This window comes from Triticum aestivum, chromosome 3D (assembly GCF_018294505.1).
Source record: "Triticum aestivum cultivar Chinese Spring chromosome 3D, IWGSC CS RefSeq v2.1, whole genome shotgun sequence".
NCBI classification, from domain to species: Eukaryota; Viridiplantae; Streptophyta; class Magnoliopsida; order Poales; family Poaceae; genus Triticum; species Triticum aestivum.
The window spans coordinates 531,890,153-531,908,796 of record NC_057802.1 but is presented as its reverse complement, the minus strand read 5'-3'; the positions used below and the strand labels follow the sequence as shown (position 1 = coordinate 531,908,796).

General features: G+C 47.2%; 1 long non-coding RNA gene across 2 annotated transcripts; it reads right to left on the bottom strand.

The window, feature by feature from the left end:
* Positions 1–13,966: 13,966 nt before the first annotated feature.
* LOC123080271 (uncharacterized) lies at positions 13,967–18,147 on the bottom strand. 2 transcript variants are annotated; one of them, XR_006438276.1, is made up of 4 exons: positions 17,895–18,147; positions 17,622–17,788; positions 14,970–15,038; positions 13,967–14,288 (listed from the first exon to the last, which is right to left on the bottom strand). It is a non-coding gene; the product is annotated as an uncharacterized lncRNA (long non-coding RNA). The 2 variants fall into 2 exon arrangements; XR_006438275.1 differs by lacking the exons at positions 17,622–17,788; positions 17,895–18,147 and adding an exon at positions 15,748–17,597.
* Positions 18,148–18,644: the final 497 nt, after the last annotated feature.

Below are 18,644 nucleotides of genomic sequence, written 5' to 3'. Positions count from 1 at the left end.
GAAAGATCCAGTTGTTTGCATCTACAGCACAAGCACTTACAAGTTGTCCTCTATACCTCCCATTCAGAGCAGTGGCATCTACTACCAGATATGGCCTACACCCATCTAGAAACCCTTTCCAGCACTCCTTAAATGACACAAAGGCTCTCCTAAAACACTCCTTGGACCTTCTCTGACCATTTTTTTCAAACTCCACTGTGTGCTTATCAATGTGAACTACACTACCAGGTGATGCCTTCTCAACCTCAGCTTTGAATGTATAAAGCAAATGAAAACTTTCAGTCCACTTACCATATATCTTGTCAATGGCCATTTGCTTACCATAGAAAACTCTCATGTATGGCAGTTCAACCCCATACTTCTTCTTCAGATCAGTTTGAAGCTGTGGCACAGAAATATTTGAATTTTCTCTGACCCAGTTCTTAACTGCATCTGCAACCCATCTGCATTTTACTAACCTCAACCTTTGCCTTCTTGTCACACTAGGGCATGTGTGAGGATGTCTGTTAACTTTCACCTGCAATTACAATTAACAAGCAAGTCAGACAAACAAATGAGCATAGAAATTCTACAGTTGTATGTGCAGAAACAACAAATAACATGCAATTAGTATTGTTATTTTCCTCTTCTTAGTACCTGAAATAATTTGCTATTTCTCATTAAGGAGGCATGCATCCTCCACTTACACCTTGGATATGCACAGTGAACTGTCAATCTACCTGGCTCACTTTTGTCAATTTTGAACTCACTTTGTGTCTTGATTGAGAAAGTTGCTAGTGCATTTCTGCATTCTATCACATCAGAGAATATAGTTCCTTCTGCCAAAGAAGGATCATCTCTGTTAAATTGCACTTCTGCCCTATCCTCATCAGAACTCTCAGAATAAGCCATGTCATAATCCTCCTCTCTCTCATCTGAATCTGTCTCTTCAAATTGAGGGGGGGATAGAATCTTGATCTTCTGGAACTGCCTCTTTCCCCTTGGGCACTTTCCCAATTACAAATTCTGGATGCAAGATTTCATCCTCATCATCTGTGGGAACATCATCAGGAGCTTCCTCTTCTATGATAGGAGCAGCATCTAATTGTTTGCTACTGCTAGGACCAGCTCCAGTTGTTTCATGTACTGAACTAGCCTCTGAAGGTCCTGCATTCCTACCACCAGAACTACCTCTACCACCAAAACTACCTCTACTACCAGAACTTCCTCTACTACCTGCATTTCCTCTCCCACCTGCATTTCTACCCATCCCTCTTGTCTGGCTGCACCTAGCTTGAGAACTGTTAGCTTGTGATCTAGTAGTTCTCCTCTCAATCTCTCCTCTGCTTCTTTGTATTACATTGATTTCAATCTCTGCTGACTTACTTTCTGCATATGTTCCAAACATGATAGCTAGCTCATCATCACACTGGACAGGCACCCAAGCAGTATTTACCATGTCCCAATACCTAATTTCAACAGCATCATATAACCCCCATGGATATTTCTCTGATATAGCACTTCTAAACTTGATAAAAGTTGATGTACAGTCAACAACCAATGGGAAAGAAAATCCTGTGCCAGATCCTTTGGTACCAGAACTGCCTAACACACTTGTTTCCATTCTACAGTTCAGATTAAACGCTCTAGCTGGGTCCATCCTATGGAAAATATTCAGAAGAAAAATCAAGTTCATGAACAGAGCACAAGCACGGGAGCACTTGACGAAATTACCCTAAACAAGCGCGCATGCAAGCAAATGATGAGTGTGCATAGAGACATACCCTCTTGGCCCCGCCCTTGTAGTCGCCGTTGTGGTCTGCGAGCTCTCTGCTCTGCCGCCCCCGCCGCTACCACGAACAGCGGCCATTCCGTCTGGTCGTCGCCGCTTCTACCACTTCTAAAGACTGACGATGAGCGGGGCAATCAGATCCACCGCCTCCGCATCTGGATCCACGAGCTCACCCTTGGTAGCCGCCGCGACAGGGGAAATCGATGAACTAGGGTTAGGGTTTGTGTCACGAGAGAGAACAGAAGAGAAGAGAAGGGGGAAATGAGATGGGGTTGGAGAGATGCGTGCAGGCCCCACATGTAAGAAGGAAGGGCAAAGATGTCCAGAATAACTACCTAACATGGTCAAAGCACTTTGACCAGGCGGAAAGGGTACGGAGGGGTATTTTCATTAGCATCAGAGACGAAAGAGGGGTATAGTTGAGCACCGTTTTATTTTAGGGGTAAAGATGAGGTCGGGGCGAAGTTAGGGGGAAAAATGTAAATGTCCCTAAAAGATATTACTCATATAAATAGAACAACCATTATTCTCTGATTTAAATGAATAACCGTCTCGCATCATACAAGATCCAGATATAATGTTCATGCTTAACGCTGGCACCAAATAACAATTATTTAGGTCTAAAACTAATCCCGAATGTAGATGTAGAGGCAGCGTGCCGACCGCGATCACATCGACTTTCGAACCATTTCCCACGCGCATCGTCACCTCGTCCTTAGCCAATCTTCGCTTAATCCGTAGCCCCTGTTTCGAGTTGCAAATATTAGCAACAGAACCAGTATCAAATACACAGGTGCTACTGCGAGCATTAGTAAGGTACACATCAATAACATGTATATCACATATACCTTTCTTCACCTTGCCATCCTTCTTATCCGCCAAATACTTGGGGCAGTTCCGCTTCCAGTGACCAGTCTGCTTGCAGTAGAAGCACTCAGTCTCAGGCTTAGGTCCAGACTTGGGTTTCTTCTCATGAACAGCAACTTGCTTGCTGTTCTTCTTGAAGTTCCCCTTCTTCTTCCCTTTGCCCTTTTTCTTGAAACTGGTGGTCTTATTGACCATCAACACTTGATGCTCCTTTTTGATTTCTACCTCCGCAGCCTTTAGCATTGCGAAGAGCTCGGGAATCGTCTTATCCATCCCTTGCATGTTATAGTTCATCACGAAGCTCTTGTAGCTTGGTGGCAGTGATTGGAGAATTCTGTCAATGACGCTATCATCCGGAAGATTAACTCCCAGTTGAATCATGTGATTATTATACCCAGACATTTTGAGTATATGCTCACTGACAGAACTATTCTCCTCCATCTTGCAGTTGTAGAACTTATTGGAGACTTCATATCTCTCAATCCGGTCATTCTTTTGAAATATTAACTTCAACTCCTGGAACATCTCATATGCTCCATGACGTTCAAAACGTCGTTGAAGTCCCGGTTCTAAGCCGTAAAGCATGGCACATTGAACTATCGAGTAGTCATCAACACGTGACTGCCAGGCATTCACAATGTCTGCAGTTGCTGGTGCAGGTGGTACACCTAGCGGTGCTTCCAGGACGTAATTCTTCTGTGCAGCAATGAGGATAATCCTCAAGTTACGGACCCAGTTCGTGTAATTGCTACCATCATCTTTCAACTTTGCTTTCTCGAGGAACGCATTAAAATTCAACGGAACAACAGCATGGGCCATCTATCTATAATCAACATAGACAAGCAAGATACTATCAGGTACTAAGTTCATGATAAATTTAAGTTCAATTAATCATATTACTTAAGAACTCCCACTTAGATAGACATCCCTCTAATCCTGTAAGTGATCACGTGATCCATATCAACTAAACCATGTCCGATCATCACGTGAGATGGAGTAGTTTCAATGGTGAACATCACTATGTTGATCATATCTACTATATGATTCACGCTCGACCTTTCGGTCTCTGTGTACCGAGGCCATATCTGTTATATGCTAGGCTCGTCAAGCTTAACCTGAGTATTCCGCGTGTGCAACTGTTTTGCACCCGTTGTATTTGAACGTAGAGCCTATCACACCCGATCATCACGTGGTGTCTCAGCACGAAGAACTTTCGCAACGGTGCATACTCAGGGAGAACACTTATACTTTGATAATTTAGTGAGGGATCATCTTATAATGCTACCGTCAATCAAAGCAAGATAAGATGCATAAAAGATAAACATCACATGCAATCAATATAAGTGATATGATATGGCCATCATCATCTTGTGCTTGTGATCTCCATCTTCGAAGCACCGTCATGATCACCATCATCACTGGCACGACACCTTGATCTTCATCGTAGCATCGTTGTCGTCTCACCAATCTTATGCTTCTACAACTATCGCTACCGCTTAGTGATAAAGTGAAGCATCACAGGGCGATTGCATTGCATACAATAAAGCGACAACCATATGGCTCCTGCCAGTTGCCGATAACTCGGTTACAAAACATGATCATCTCATACAATAAAATTTAGCATCATGTCTTGACCATATCACATCACAACATGCCCTGCAAAAACAAGTTAGACGTCCTCTACTTTGTTGTTGCAAATTTTACGTGGCTGCTACGGGCTTAGCAAGAACCGTTCTTACCTACGCATCAAAACCACAACGATAGTTTGTCAAGTTGGTGTTGTTTTAACCTTCGCAAGGACCGGGCGTAGCCACACTCGGTTCAACTAAAGTTGGAGAAACTGACACCCGCTAGTCACCTGTGTGCAAAGCACGTCGGTAGAACCAGTCTCGCGTAAGCATACGCGTAATGTCGGTCCGGGCCGCTTCATCCAACAATACCGCCGAACCAAAGTATGACATGCTGGTAAGAAGTATGACTTATATCGCCCACAACTCACTTGTGTTCTACTCGTGCATATAACATCAACGCATAAAACCAGGCTCGGATGCCACTGTTGGGGAACGCAGTAATTTCAAAAAAAAATCCTACGCACACGCGGGATCACGGTGATGCATAGCAACGAGAGGGGAGAGTGTTGTCCACGTACCCTCGTAGACCGAAAGCAGAAGCGTTAGCACAACGCGGTTGATGTAGTCGTACGTCTTCACGATCCGACCGATCAAGTACCGAACGCACGGCACCTCCGAGTTCAGCACACGTTCAGCCCGATGACGTCCCTCGAACTCCGATCCAGTCGAGTGTTGAGGGAGAGTTTTGTCAGCACGACGGCGTGGTGACGATGATGATGTTCTACCGACGCAGGGCTTCGCCTAAGCACCGCTACAGTATTATCGAGGTGGACTATGGTGGAGGGGGCACCGCACATGGCTAAAAGATCAAACGATCAATTGTTGTGTCTAGGGTGCCCCCTGCCCCCGTATATAGAGGAGCAAGGGGGAGGTGCGGCCGGCCAGGAGGGGCGCGCCAGGTGGAGTCCTACTCCCACCGGGAGTAGGACTCCCTCCCTTTTCCTAGTTGGATTAGGAGTGGAGGGGAAAGAGGTGGAGGAGAGGAAGGAAAGGGGGGGGCGCCGCCCCCCTCTCCTTGTCCTATTCGGACTAGGGGGGAGGGGCACGCGGCCCTGCCCTGGCCGCCTCTCCTCTTCTCCACAAAGGCCCACTATGGCCCATTAAGCCCCGGGGGGGTTCCGGTAACCCCTCGGTACTCCGGTAAAATCCCGATTTCACCCGGAACACTTCCGATATCCAAATATAGGCTTCCAATATATCAATCTTCATGTCTCGACCATTTCGAGACTCCTCGTCATGTCCGTGATCACATCCAGGACTCCGAACAACCTTCAGTACATCAAAACATATAAACTCATAATATAACTGTCATCGAAATGTTAAGTGTGCGGACCCTACGGGTTCGAGAACTATGTAGACATGACCGAGACACGTCTCCGGTCAATAACCAATAGCGGAAGCCCTTGCAGATCAGGTGAGGAAAAGGTTTGGATCCACCGTTCATTTTTCTCCTTCGCGAGACTCCAAGGAATTCTTTCTAGTGGTCTTCTTCTCTTCGGCATCGTTCAATCTCTCTGTGGAATCTGTTGGAGTGGCGCTTCAATGTTGTATTGGTGGTATCAGCTCCGGGTTTCGCGTTGCTAAGCTTAATGCTCAATCATTTCGCTTCTCTGTGGCAAATAACAAGGTTGGGCATTTCATCTATCGCCTCAAGGGTCATGTCTGGCCTAATTTCGTTTGCCATTTCCATCTGTTTAATGATCGTTTCTCAAGAGCCCCTATTTTGACTTCTGCTTGGCATGCTGATGAAGAACTTTTGGATATTGCTACTCGTCGGCCAGTTGCGCTTAAATCTTCTTTTAAGTTCCTTGATCGTGGCTCAGCTCTGGATGTTAACTCCAAGGAGGTTTTATGCAAATTTGGGTTAGTAACTATTGATCATATGAAGTTCTCTAATGCAAATGATGCTGAAGCATCCTCCTCATCAGCATCCAGGAATCCTTCTGATTTTCAGTCTATGCGAGATCATGTTATGGATTTGGATCATGTTCATGCTCAACCCATGCAGCTTTCTGACATTCAAAACTTTGGGCCTTCCTCACCGGCAACGGCGCCCGCTGATCAAGCGTCATTAATTGAGCATTTCTTGCGCCAGGCGGAGATTGAGGAGCGGCAGGATTTACTTTGCATTAAATTGGGACAATTTAATTGCCCTATATCGGTGCCTTATCCCCCACTGCCACAATGCTTCCTGTAGTCGGCCTTCAAATATGCCCCCCACATGTTTCGTGGCCCGCGAGGCTCTCGGCCCGGCACAAAGCTGACCTGGCCCAGGCCCAATACTCTCACAAGGAAATTCAAGTTTTATCGCAAAATTGGGCGGCCCTGTGCTCTCGATGTCTACAGTGGGGTCACCAAAAATCGACTTGCCAAGCTAGATTAATTTGTATTAATTGCTCCGCTCCGGGACACAAATCTGCTAATTGCCCCTCAAAAGGAAACAATCTTCTTGCCCATCCTAATGATGTTTCTTTCGGCAACTCTATTTCTGTACCCGCTATCTCAGCTCCTACCAATTTACTAGCTTCCAAGCCAAAGCCGAAGCAGACCGTCCGATGTACTATCTGTGGATTCTATGGACATGTGGAGAAATCCTGTCGCAGGCTGCGTTGTAGCAAAAAATGGATGTGGAGACCCAAGGCTATTCACTCGCCCACCCCCACCCCTCACGGTCCAACTTCTGCCTTGGTTTTCCTAGCACCACCGCAGCGCCCAGTCCCATCATCGCCCCAGACTCCACCGCCCAGCTCCACCACCTTAGCCATGGCGAACTACCCCCTGAACCCGGTGCCGTTCTTGCCCCCGGGCTTCGCCGTTGAACCTGGCCCTGCTGATCGTCTGGTTCGTAGCGGGATGGTCGTCGGCCCGATCCCCCCGCTCAACCATGATTTTCTTGTCGTGGCAGAGGCCAGCGCCTACGTCCCTCTGCATCGCCGCGCGGCCATCCGTGCCATGGTCGAGGGCTTGCTCCATGAGTCCCAGCTCTTCACCACCGAGTCCAGTGACCATCCTTTCGGGATTGGACTCTTCGGCTTCGTCGACTCGTTCATGCGGGATACTACTGTCAACACGCCTCTGGAGCTGGAAGACGAGGATCTGCTCATCACGTTTGTGCCCCACAATGAGGCGCTCAATCTCCGCACCACCTCCTTCGGCCCTGAGGTTTGGCTCATGTTCTTTGGTTTCCCCTACGACTATCAGACTGATTACTACATCACCAAGGCTTTGGGTGGATATGGATCTCTTGTTTCTTGGTATAATCCACGGCAGGACAGACGCTTTATCTTGTTGAAGGCTTGTGTCATTAGGCTACGCCTAATTCCTAAAAGTTTTGTGGTGTGGCAACTTGGTGGAGCCAGGGATTGTTGGACTGTGCAAATCACGATCCTTCGCAGTAATGATTGGAACGGCCTGCTGCCTGAAGTTCCTCCTGCTGGTGAAGAACCACCGCCACCTGACGGCAACCCTCACCCGCAGTTCGGGCCTGAACTCACCGCTGAACAGCTTTACCAGCAGCAAGTGCATAACTGGTTAGTTCAGAATGCTGCGCCAGCTGCTGTAGAGGCCAATAATGGAAATGCTCAACCTGCACAGCACAATGCAGGGTGGGGAGAGTGGCCTGCACCTCCTGCCCCACCTCCCCCCCCCATGCCACCCCACCTTGTCAACTACCAGGCTTGGCTTGCAGCACAGGGACTCACTGTCCAGCACGGTGTGGTTCCGGATAACAACATCACTGATAATGCTATGGAGGCATGGAATGGTACATTTTCCTCTTCTGATGATAGTTCTGATGACAGTCCTGTTCTGCTGTTGGTGCCCCCTGCTGCAAACCCTCCTGCTCTGAATGTTGAAGATCAATCTGCTGTTACTGTCACAGTGGCTATGCACAATCAGGGCCTCCACTTTGGTCTGTCTACCCAAGGCAATGATTTGATCAACCTCTTGTTAGCGGACCCCATTCCAAGGCAGCAGCTCAACTCCATGATCTTCCATGCTTTACGCCCTGCGCTTGCTACTATTGGCCCCTGGCAATCTGGTTTCGGGTTCAGAGATAATGTCACCCAGGTGTCCATCACTATGTCTGCTGATGCCCGCGGGCTCCACTTTACACAACCTGCTCTGCCCTCTTCCTCAGTGGTGCTCGAAGAAATCGAGGATAGCCCTCCTTCTCCAGTTGTGGTTCAGAACTTGGACTCCTCTGTCCCTCACACTGCCATCGAGCCTGTGTTACCACTGCAAGTCTTGGAGCCACAAAACTCTGACGATAATATGCTGCTCGGCTCTGCTACTTTACCTTCTGATGCACCCTCGCCCAGGCTGGTGAGAGACAACCTCGGTCTAACTGCTGTCAATGCCACTGAGAACTCTTCAGGCCTGCTTCTGACTCGTGGTCGTCGAGCTCGTGCTCCTGTTCTGGTCTCTACTGCTAAAGTTCGCCGCAGCAACCGTTCTACCAAGTATAATGGTTTCAGGGTGCCTCCGGTGTCTGATGCTCGTCCTGCCACTTCCAGGGTTAAACCAAGAATGATCCCCTCCATTGGCACATCTTCATCTGCTAGCACTTCTAGGCATCAGTCCGAGGTGATTCCTCCAACTCCTATCAGCATCATACAAGATATTGCTGTTAACAGATGTGCCGTACCCGCTGAAGAGGTCACTGATGCACTCCTGCTTGCTGAAGATACTGCTGCGCCATCCACGAACGCAGGCACTCCACCACCTGAAGATCATGTGGGCGCTCCATCTTCGCCCGCTGCTTAATTATTCTGCTCTTAATGGCTCTTTTGCGCAGTTGGAATGTTCTGTGTTGGAACATTCGGGGGCTTAATTCTGAAGACAAACAGCTTGCCCTTAATAATGCTATTCGCTCTAGGGGTTGCTCCATTGTCTGTCTGCAGGAGACGAAAAAGACTTCTTTTGATTTGCATTTTATTAAGTCTTGCTGTCCTAGACAATTCGATCAGTTTGCCTTTGTTCCCTAGAATGGTGCGTCCGGGGGATTAATTACCATTTGGAAAAGTTCTGTTTTCTCTGGTTCTGTGGTGTCTTCTGAATCATACGCTCTGGTGATTGATTTTATTAGCACGCAATCTGCACAGAAATGGACGTTAGCTAATATTTATGGACCTTGCTCTGGCGATGCACGTACCGATTTCACTAATTGGTTATATGCTCTTGACATCCCAAGCGATCAAGATTGGCTCTTACTCGGGGATTTTAACTATATTCGTGCCCCTGATAATTGAAACAAACCTGGGGGCTGCCCTAATGATATGATCACCTTCAATGATATTATCCGCACGCAAAATCTCATTGAGCTCCCCATTAAAGGGCATTCATTCACATGGAGCAACATGCAACAGGAACCCCTTTTGGAACAGCTCGACTGGTTTCTTACCTCGCTTCACTGGACTAATGTTTACCCTAACACTACTGTCAAACCCTTGGGTAAGCCTGTTTCAGACCATGTGCCCTGCTCGGTATCCATCCAAACCTCTATCCCTCGTTGCAAGATGTTCCGTTTTGAACCATACTGGATTTTACACCCCGGTTTTTTTGACCTTGTTCAAGAGATGTGGAATAGACCTGTCCGATCCAACAATGCTGCCACCGTTCTCTGCCGTAAATTCAAAACGCTCAGACATGCCCTCAAAATTTGGAGCAAGAACATCTCTCATCTATCTGTGGCAATTGCTAACTGTAATAAAACCCTAGCAGACTTGGATGAACTTGAAAACAATAGATTCCTCACCACACCAGAAACAAACTTCAGAAAGATCCTGAAAAGCATCTGCTACGGCTACTTAACTATCAGAAGCAGTATTGGAAAAAGCGATGCACCATTCGTTGGATCAAGTTCGGGGATGAAAATACCAAATTCTTTCAAGCAGTGGCCACGGAACGTTACAGAAAAAATAATATTGCCAATTTCCGAACTGAGGATGGCACGATCATGGAAGATCATCCAAGCAAGGAAGCCCTTATGTTCCAAACTTATAAAGATCGCTTGGGTACTTCTACCCCGTCTGAAATGAAATTCAATCTCCAGGAAATAATCCATCACAATGACAACCTTGATCACATGACAGACCCCTTTACTCACGCTGAGATTGACGCCATTGTCAAAGAAATGCCGGCTGATCGCGCACCGGGTCCGGATGGTTTTAGTGAGGCTTTCTTAAAAGCTTGTTGGCCCATCATCAAACATGATTTCTATGCCCTCTGTGACCAGTTTCATGCTGGAGACCTTGATCTCACAAGTATAAATGATGGCCTCATCACACTCATTCCCAAGACAAACTCTCCGGAGACAGTCAATGTTTATAGGCCGATCACATTGCTCAATTGCTGCCTCAAACTTATCACCAAGCTCCTTGCTAATTGCCTTCAACGTGTCATTCTCAAGCTCATTCACAGGAATCAGTATGGTTTCATCAAGGGGTGCACGATCCAAGATTGCCTCGCGTGGGCATTCCAATACATCCACCAGTGCCATGCATCCAAACGAGCAATCATTCTCTTGAAACTCGATTTCGCGAAGGCCTTTGATACCATCGAGCATGCTCCTATGCTCACTATCATGAAGCACATGGGGTTTAATGACAAGTGGCTCTCCTGGATCAAGTCCATCTTCTCCACTGGTCGCTCTTCTGTTCTCCTTAATGGTGTACCCGGTCGACAATTCCACTGTCGTAGTGGCGTCCGGCAAGGTGACCCTCTATCGCCTCTAATATTTGTTCTTGCCGCCGATCTCCTACAAGCTGCCGTTAATGAGGCGTTCAGACAAGGCCGAATCCATCTACCCTTTCCATGTGCTGGGCAGACAGATTGTCCGGTTATCCAGTACGCCGACGATACCATCTTAGTCTTACCCGCCTGTCCTCAGCAGGCTGCCACTGTCAAAGGGATTCTGACGGATTACGCGTCGTCCATCGGTTTGAAAATCAATTTCCATAAGTCTACTCTGGTACCGATCAACACACCTCCTGACGTGACTGCTGACCTGGCGCGTGTTCTTGGCTGCTCTGTGGGCCAAATGCCTTTCACATACCTCGGCCTACCTCTTGGCACGTCTAAACCAACGATTCTGGATCTTATGCCGCTGGTTTTCTCTGCTGAAAGGCGCCTCACTTCGACGATAGCCATGATGTCTTATGGAGGCAAACTTTCCTGGCTCAACGCCACAGTCACTTCCCTCCTCATATATGCCATGTGTACATTGAAATTCCCTCCAAAATTGATTGAGCTGCTCGACAGGATAAGAAGAAGATGTCTTTGGACTAAAAAGACTGAACAAGGTGACACGTGCAGATCTTTGGCTGCGTGGGAGATGGTTTGCAAGCCTAAAAAACACGGTGGTCTTGGGGTGATCAACATTAAGCTCCAGAACGAGGCGCTCCTTTTGAAATTCTTACACAAATTTTATAACAGGATGGACGTCCCCTGGGTAAGCCTTCTTTGGGACAACTACTAGACGGACAAAATCCCACACGCAGCTGAACCACTGGGCTCATTCTGGTGGCGTGACATACTCAAACTCACGCCCATTTATAGAGGAGTCTCACGTGTCCGGATAGTTACTGGCTCCACGGCCCTTTTTTGGAAAGACCTATGGAATGATAATGTGCTTGAGATCACCCACCCCCGTGCCTTCTCCTTTGCCACCAAAGAAGACGTGTCTGTTGAAGATTTCTTGGGCAGCACGACGCTGGATGAAAATTTCTATCTGCCCTTATCTCCACAGGCGTTGGATGAAGTCCACGATCTCCAGGAAATATCCATGCACTTGCAACCCTCCACCTCCCCGAATGACGTTTGGTCGTATGCGTGGGGAAAAACTGAATTCAAGGCATCAGATTATTATAAGTTCTGCTTCAGAGAGGCTGATGCACATCCTACCTTCTCGCACTTGTGGAAATCGCACTGCATTATGCGTATCAAAGTCTTCGGGTGGCTTCTCATTCATGATCGACTAAACACTAGGAATATGTTGAAAAGAAGGCATTTCAACATTGGCGATGATCACACGTGCCTGCTTTGTGGGTTGCAAGTTGAGGAGACAGTTGATCACATGATCTTCTCGTGTTCGTTTAGCCAAGCCTGTTGGAGCAAACTGGGTGTTGTTTGGCCCTCATATTCATGCAGACTACAACTCCTTCATGGGATGCACCAAACCTGGGATGGACCGTTATTCTTCTTCGATATATTTTTGACCGCTGCTTGGAGCCTATGGAAAGAAAGGAACAATAAACACTTCAGAGGCACCATACCCAGTATTGACACTTGGCTCAATAGGTTCATCCAGGATTTTAGCTTGCTGCAGCATAGAACCAAAGAGGCCCTTAGTGCCTCCATCGCCTCATTTGTACACTCTTTAGCCTAGCGTTTTTCCTCACTTTTTGATTGCTCACCCCACACTAGGGGACGGAGGTTGGCAACCTCCCCATTTGTACATGAATTGTGACTATGTAACACCCCCCCCCATATATATATATATATATATGAAAAAATAGTAGGAGCCTCTCCTACTATCCAATTCTTCAAAAAAAATCAATAGCGGAACCTGGATGCTCATATTGGCTCCCACATATTCTACGAAGATCTTTATCGGTTAGACCGCATAACAACATACATTGTTCCCTTTGTCATCGGTATGTTACTTGCCCGAGATTCGATCGTCGGTATCTCAATACCTAGTTCAATCTCGTTACCGGCAAGTCTCTTTACTCGTTCCGTAATACATCATCCCACAACTAACTCATTTGTTGCAATGTTTGCAAGGCTTAAGTGATGTGCATTACCGAGAGGGCCCAAATATAGCTCTCCGACAATCGGAGTGACAAATCCTAATCTCGAAATACGCCAACCCAACAAGTACCTCCGGAGACACCTGTAGAGCACCTTTATAATCACCCAGTTACGTTGTGACGTTTGGTAGCACACAAAGTGTTCCTCCGGTAAACGGGAGTTGCATAATCTCATAGTCATAGAAACATGTATAAGTCATGAAGAAAGCAATAGCAACATATTAAACGATAGTGTGCTAAGCTAACGAAATGGGTCAAGTCAATCACATCATTCTCCCAATGATGTGATCCCGTTAATCAAATGACAACTCATGTCTATGGCTAGGAAACATAACCATCTTTGATCAACGAGCTAGTCAAGTAGAGGCATACTAGTGACATTCTGTTTGTCTATGTATTCACAGAAGTATTATATTTCCGGTTAATACAATTCTAGCATAAATAATAAACATTTATCATGATATAAGGAAATAAATAATAACTTTATTATTGCCTCTAGGGCATATTTCCTTCAGAAACATCCATCCAACACAAAATTCACAAGCCACTCGACTGTTTTCCTATAACGAGAAAGGATGGTAGTAATGCTGCATGGTAGGGGTGCAGCTTTACATCAGATCAGATGGCACAAAACCAAGCATGCAGCATCATAAATGCAGGCAGGCAGGGATGCCACCTCCTGCAGGCCTTGTTCGGTTGAGGCGGAAGTAATCCTCTAGTGGATTTAATCCTCTAGAGGATTGGATGATCCCCGCTTGACACCAAAACCACTTGGGGACCAAATCCCTGCCAGTATGCAATCCACACCACTCTCATGCATTCGGTTAGTCCCCAAGGGCGCTGGACCACAGGGACAACAGTATTGACAGAGATGCAAACAGAGGTGGTACATATAGATAACAACAATTCTCATGTAGTAATGACACAGATGCAGACTGAAGTGACAATAGCACTGAAGGTTTAAAACACTTATTATCCTAACAATAACAACAATTCTAAGATTTGAACAGGGCACAAATACTAACAAAAATAATAGCAATTTGGAGCATACATAATATATAATATGTTGAATAGACCACAAGAGCTTAATTATCAGTTCCTCCCAAAACCCAGCGAATAGATATGAAGCCTTCCACTGAAAAGCACACACAAATAGATCCAAGTCGCGGCACCTTCGTCCTTCTTCTGGAGCATTCTTATGTAGAACTCCTGCTTTTTGAAACCATTCAAAACCAAAATTAGTTTGAGAGTGAAATACTTGGCAGTTTTATTTCCAGGAATGGAAACAATGAGAAAAACATACATAAACAGTAGGTAAATCAATCTATATCCTCTGATCTATGTTAAAAGCATCCCTTTTTATTTTCTAGGGACAAGGCATCATAGCAGTTTAGAAATAGACAATGACTACAACCACAAGAAAATCAGCCTAGACTAGCTACAACACAAGCACTTGTCAACCTGTGTCGATACATCAAGCAATCATTTGAAAAAAGGTTGTATTATTCAAGCAAAGTATTCCTATAACCAGTCAGTCCAATAGTTTGCAAAAGAACTTCATAAATATATTAAAAACAACTATCCATTTCAGCAGAAAATAATGTCTTTACTGCAGCAGCAGCAGCAACAACATGGACTAAATGGCTTGCAAGGAGTTTAGTTGTACACCTAAACAGTAAGAGTGCAAGTTGTACAAACAAACAGTTTACCAAAAAAACAACTACAGTAAGAGCTAAAATTCTTTAACAACTACAATGTCTAGTAATGTAAGATATTAACATAGCTCTCAGCTTACCAAAAAAACAGTTTGTAACACAGATCTATCGACCAAGCAATAATAACCAACAGTACATGAAAAAGGAGAAGATTAAAACAAGAGGATTAATCTACCTTGTCCTTCACGATGCTGCCCAATTCAGGGTCTTGCTGCAGCTGTGAGGTGACGAAGCTAGCCTATATCTGGCATCATCAAAATATCTGGCATCGGAACATCATCTAACAAAAAGGACAACACTAGAAAAAAGGACAACTGCAATGTGTACCAATGAAGAACAGATGATGATCACACACCATGAAGAGAACAATTTATATAATCTACCAATGATCATACCAGAAGTATCTTGTGTTTGGACATAAAAAATGTTTGGAAGTATGTGCCCTGCTGCTAACAGAGATTAGGTTCACATACTACATTTTGGGACGAACATCATACTGTACTATCAGCAGCCAGCAACAAAAACAACACGCATTGTTGTTCCTCCAGATTAGATAGTCCTTCTTTATACCAAGAGATAGACTAACAATTATACTACTACTACAATAATTATGTCGAGAAAAATAAAACAAATCCAAATTACTAACACCAAATTGTACTGCTGACTCCAGTACAGAGTAACCTGCTGATTCCATTTACTAACACAAAATTGTACTGCTGACTCCAGTACAAATTACTAACAAAGGGAAGACAGATCTTGACGACCACATTCGGGAGGACAAATCATGAAATAAAAATTGATGCTAGTTCCTAGGAAACCCCAAGAAAAGTCTCGACCTTGACGACCACATTCGGGAAGACAGATCAATATTTGGCTAGGTTTTCATGGAGGGGGCAAATCAGTGCTGCTAGAGAGAAAGGCAGTGGGAGGGGGGAGGGAGAGAGAGAACTAACCAGAGATCTCCTCGCCTGCAGCAACCACTTCTCCGGAGCTAGCGGGTTCCGGCCGCGGCAAGGGGGCGGCCGGGGAGATGGGACAATCAGAGGCTAGGGTTCCGGCGGGCTTCGTGGCAGGTCGTCGAAGCAGGAGGGCATCCTCCTCCTCCGGGTAGGTTGCGCCGCCGCCGTCCACTCGTCCCCGCCGCCTCCTTGCCGCCGCTTCTGTCGCTCGGGAGAGATGAGACGAGCGCCTCGCTCGGGGATTCCTTCCACGGGGTGCTAGTGGATGATTTTTTCCGCGTGGGTTTGGAGAGGTTTGGGCCGGGGAAATACAACGCGGGGCTTAACCGAACGAGAAAAAATGGATGAGCCGGGTTTATTCCCCGGCGGGGGTAATCCCTGCGGACCCGCGTGGATTGGACCCAAAACCTCGCCAGGCTGAGCGTAACCGAACACAGCCGCACAGGGAGGAAAGGAAAAGCAAGAAAGACCACTCCCACACACATCCCCTTCCCCACGAGATTCAGCAAGTGGCGACACAATACGCAAGCTGAGCACAGAAGAATCGTGCTGCATACACCTCCACCGCTGCGGATTAAATGAACAACCACGTCAAATCATGCCCCCCTCCCCATCACACGAGCCTCTGACCGGGCTCTCTGATCCTGGTTCTTTAAACCTGGGAGCCAGAACAGCGATTGGACTGGACCAGACCAATTCAGAGAGGCAATGGGTGACAATAATACAAATTTGCGGGGTAATTGCAAAGGGGGTTACTGCCACTATCAGCATTTCTGCCTAAAGATGTCAGATCTTTTTCTTTTTTGCGTGGTAAAGATGCAGATCCTTACTCGCCACGCTATACAACTAATCTAAGCAAAACATGAAGAACCAGAGTAGAATGTTTTCCCCAATGATTTGGGCCATCATTTGGGAGCGATTTGTTTATGGGGCCGTATGAAAGGCCTGACAAACCAAGTACGATTAGCAGCATATTAATGGTAGTTCTACTGCATTCAAGAGTGCGCACAAAACAAAGTGCGGCCAACCGTGGGCCGGGAGTCTACGGCTGCTGCAAAAGAGTACTAAGTACGTGCGTAGCCCGAAACAGCACGAAGGGTTGGGTTTAATTGAACTGACGCCACGACGGCGAAACCGGGGGCGGAATTTGCACGAACAGAAATTACTGAGCACTTTTTTTCATCAAAAAGGCGAGCAAAATGAACGGAATTGAAACCGAGAACACTGAGAAAAGCTCCGTAAAATTTCTGAGGAAGAAGTACAAATACAGTGTAAGATTCTGGGAGACGAACAGGGAAAAGCTCCATAAAAACCACCCAAAAAGGAAGGAAAATGCTCTGCAGCGAGTACAGCTGTGCATGTGGAATAATTGTTCAAGAACAAAGCTATCACCGAATGCTATAGTTAGGAAGACCCGTGACGGAGAAACCGCAGTGATCCTCCTCCGCCCCCGTGAAGTTGCAAACCCCACAGATTAGAGATCCCCGCCGCAGCAAACACACTTGCTCGAGGCTTCATTTGGTACAATGAGGAAAAAACCGAGGCCCGGCGGGGATTTTGAGGAGGACGAGGAGGGATCCCTCTCTTTGCCATGGAAAGATCTCCCTGGGCGGACAATTGGCAACAAGGGGAGGAAAATCGAAGAAATGGCAGATGGTTCCACACAAAGTTGCCGACAATTCGCAAACAGAGTACTAGCGAGCAACTGGAAAAAAAATCCCGTGTAAATCGGCAAACGAAGTGGGCCTTCTACCACAACGATATTTGACAGTAATCGGTCTACTGAAACCATGCCGCTGTTGCGATTAATCCGAGATGGCGAGAATGAAACAAAGACACGCGCGTGCAGCGGCGTGGTAGGTTCGTACCGCGACGATGCCAGATGTGGAGAAGCGGGAGCAGGGGCGCGCCAGAGCGGCGCGAGCGGTGGCCGCCACCGCCGTGGAGCCGACGAGCCACTTCTCCGTGCGCTGGAGCCGGAACCAAGGAGGCGGGCGGGCGGAGGGAGACGGTGCCGCGCCTTCAGTTCGCGCTCCTGCAGGGACGAGGGAGGGGCGTGAGCAGCAGGCGAGAGGGAGGGAGAGCGCAGCGGGCGGGGCCGGCCGGGGAGAGGAGGAGGGGAGGACGATCGGCGCGCGCACCTCGCAATGCCAGCGGCGGTGGCGGGCGGCGTCGTGCTCCTGCGGGGGTCGTCAGGTTAGGTGGGGCGCGCACGAAATGGGCGTGCGCGCGCGGCGGGCGAGCGAGCGGCGGCAGGCAGTGGGAGGGGGGAGGAGAGCCGAGAGCGTACGTACTCGCGGACTGACTGGGGTTTGGGGTTTGTGGGGCGGGCGGAGGAGGAGAGGGGAGGACGAGGCGGTTTGGTTGGGGTGGCAAAAAAGGTGACCTGCGTGCTCTGTTCTGTTGCCTCTCCTGTGCTTGCTGCCTTCGCCGTTAACGATATGATGAGCAGCGGTCACGTTTCCTTCCCATGGCCATCGAGTCGCCTACCCTTCTCGCAAGAAAAGTCTATGTTTGCGCAAGAAAATGGCATTTGCCGTATGCACAGCCCATGCATTTGTTTCCATGGTGATGAGATCCTCTTGGGTTACAAAAATCGTCAAACTGGGTGTAAATCTTAGCATTCTTCGAAAGAGGATCCAAATCCTCGGGTTTACTGGCATGCGGGTTGTGCAATGTGCATGCTGTTGGGGTTGTAATTGTCCGAAGATCGCCCGGAGAAAAAAGCGATCATCTTAATATATGCAGGAGATATCTGTTCTCGAAACGACAAAATGAAAAGTAAATGCGTCATAACACAGCTACATTGATGTTGTCTCTTCCTATTTGCACGCGTCCGGCGAACGGGCGGACGGATGGTGTTGGGTTCCCCCGAGTCTTGCTCTAGGAGC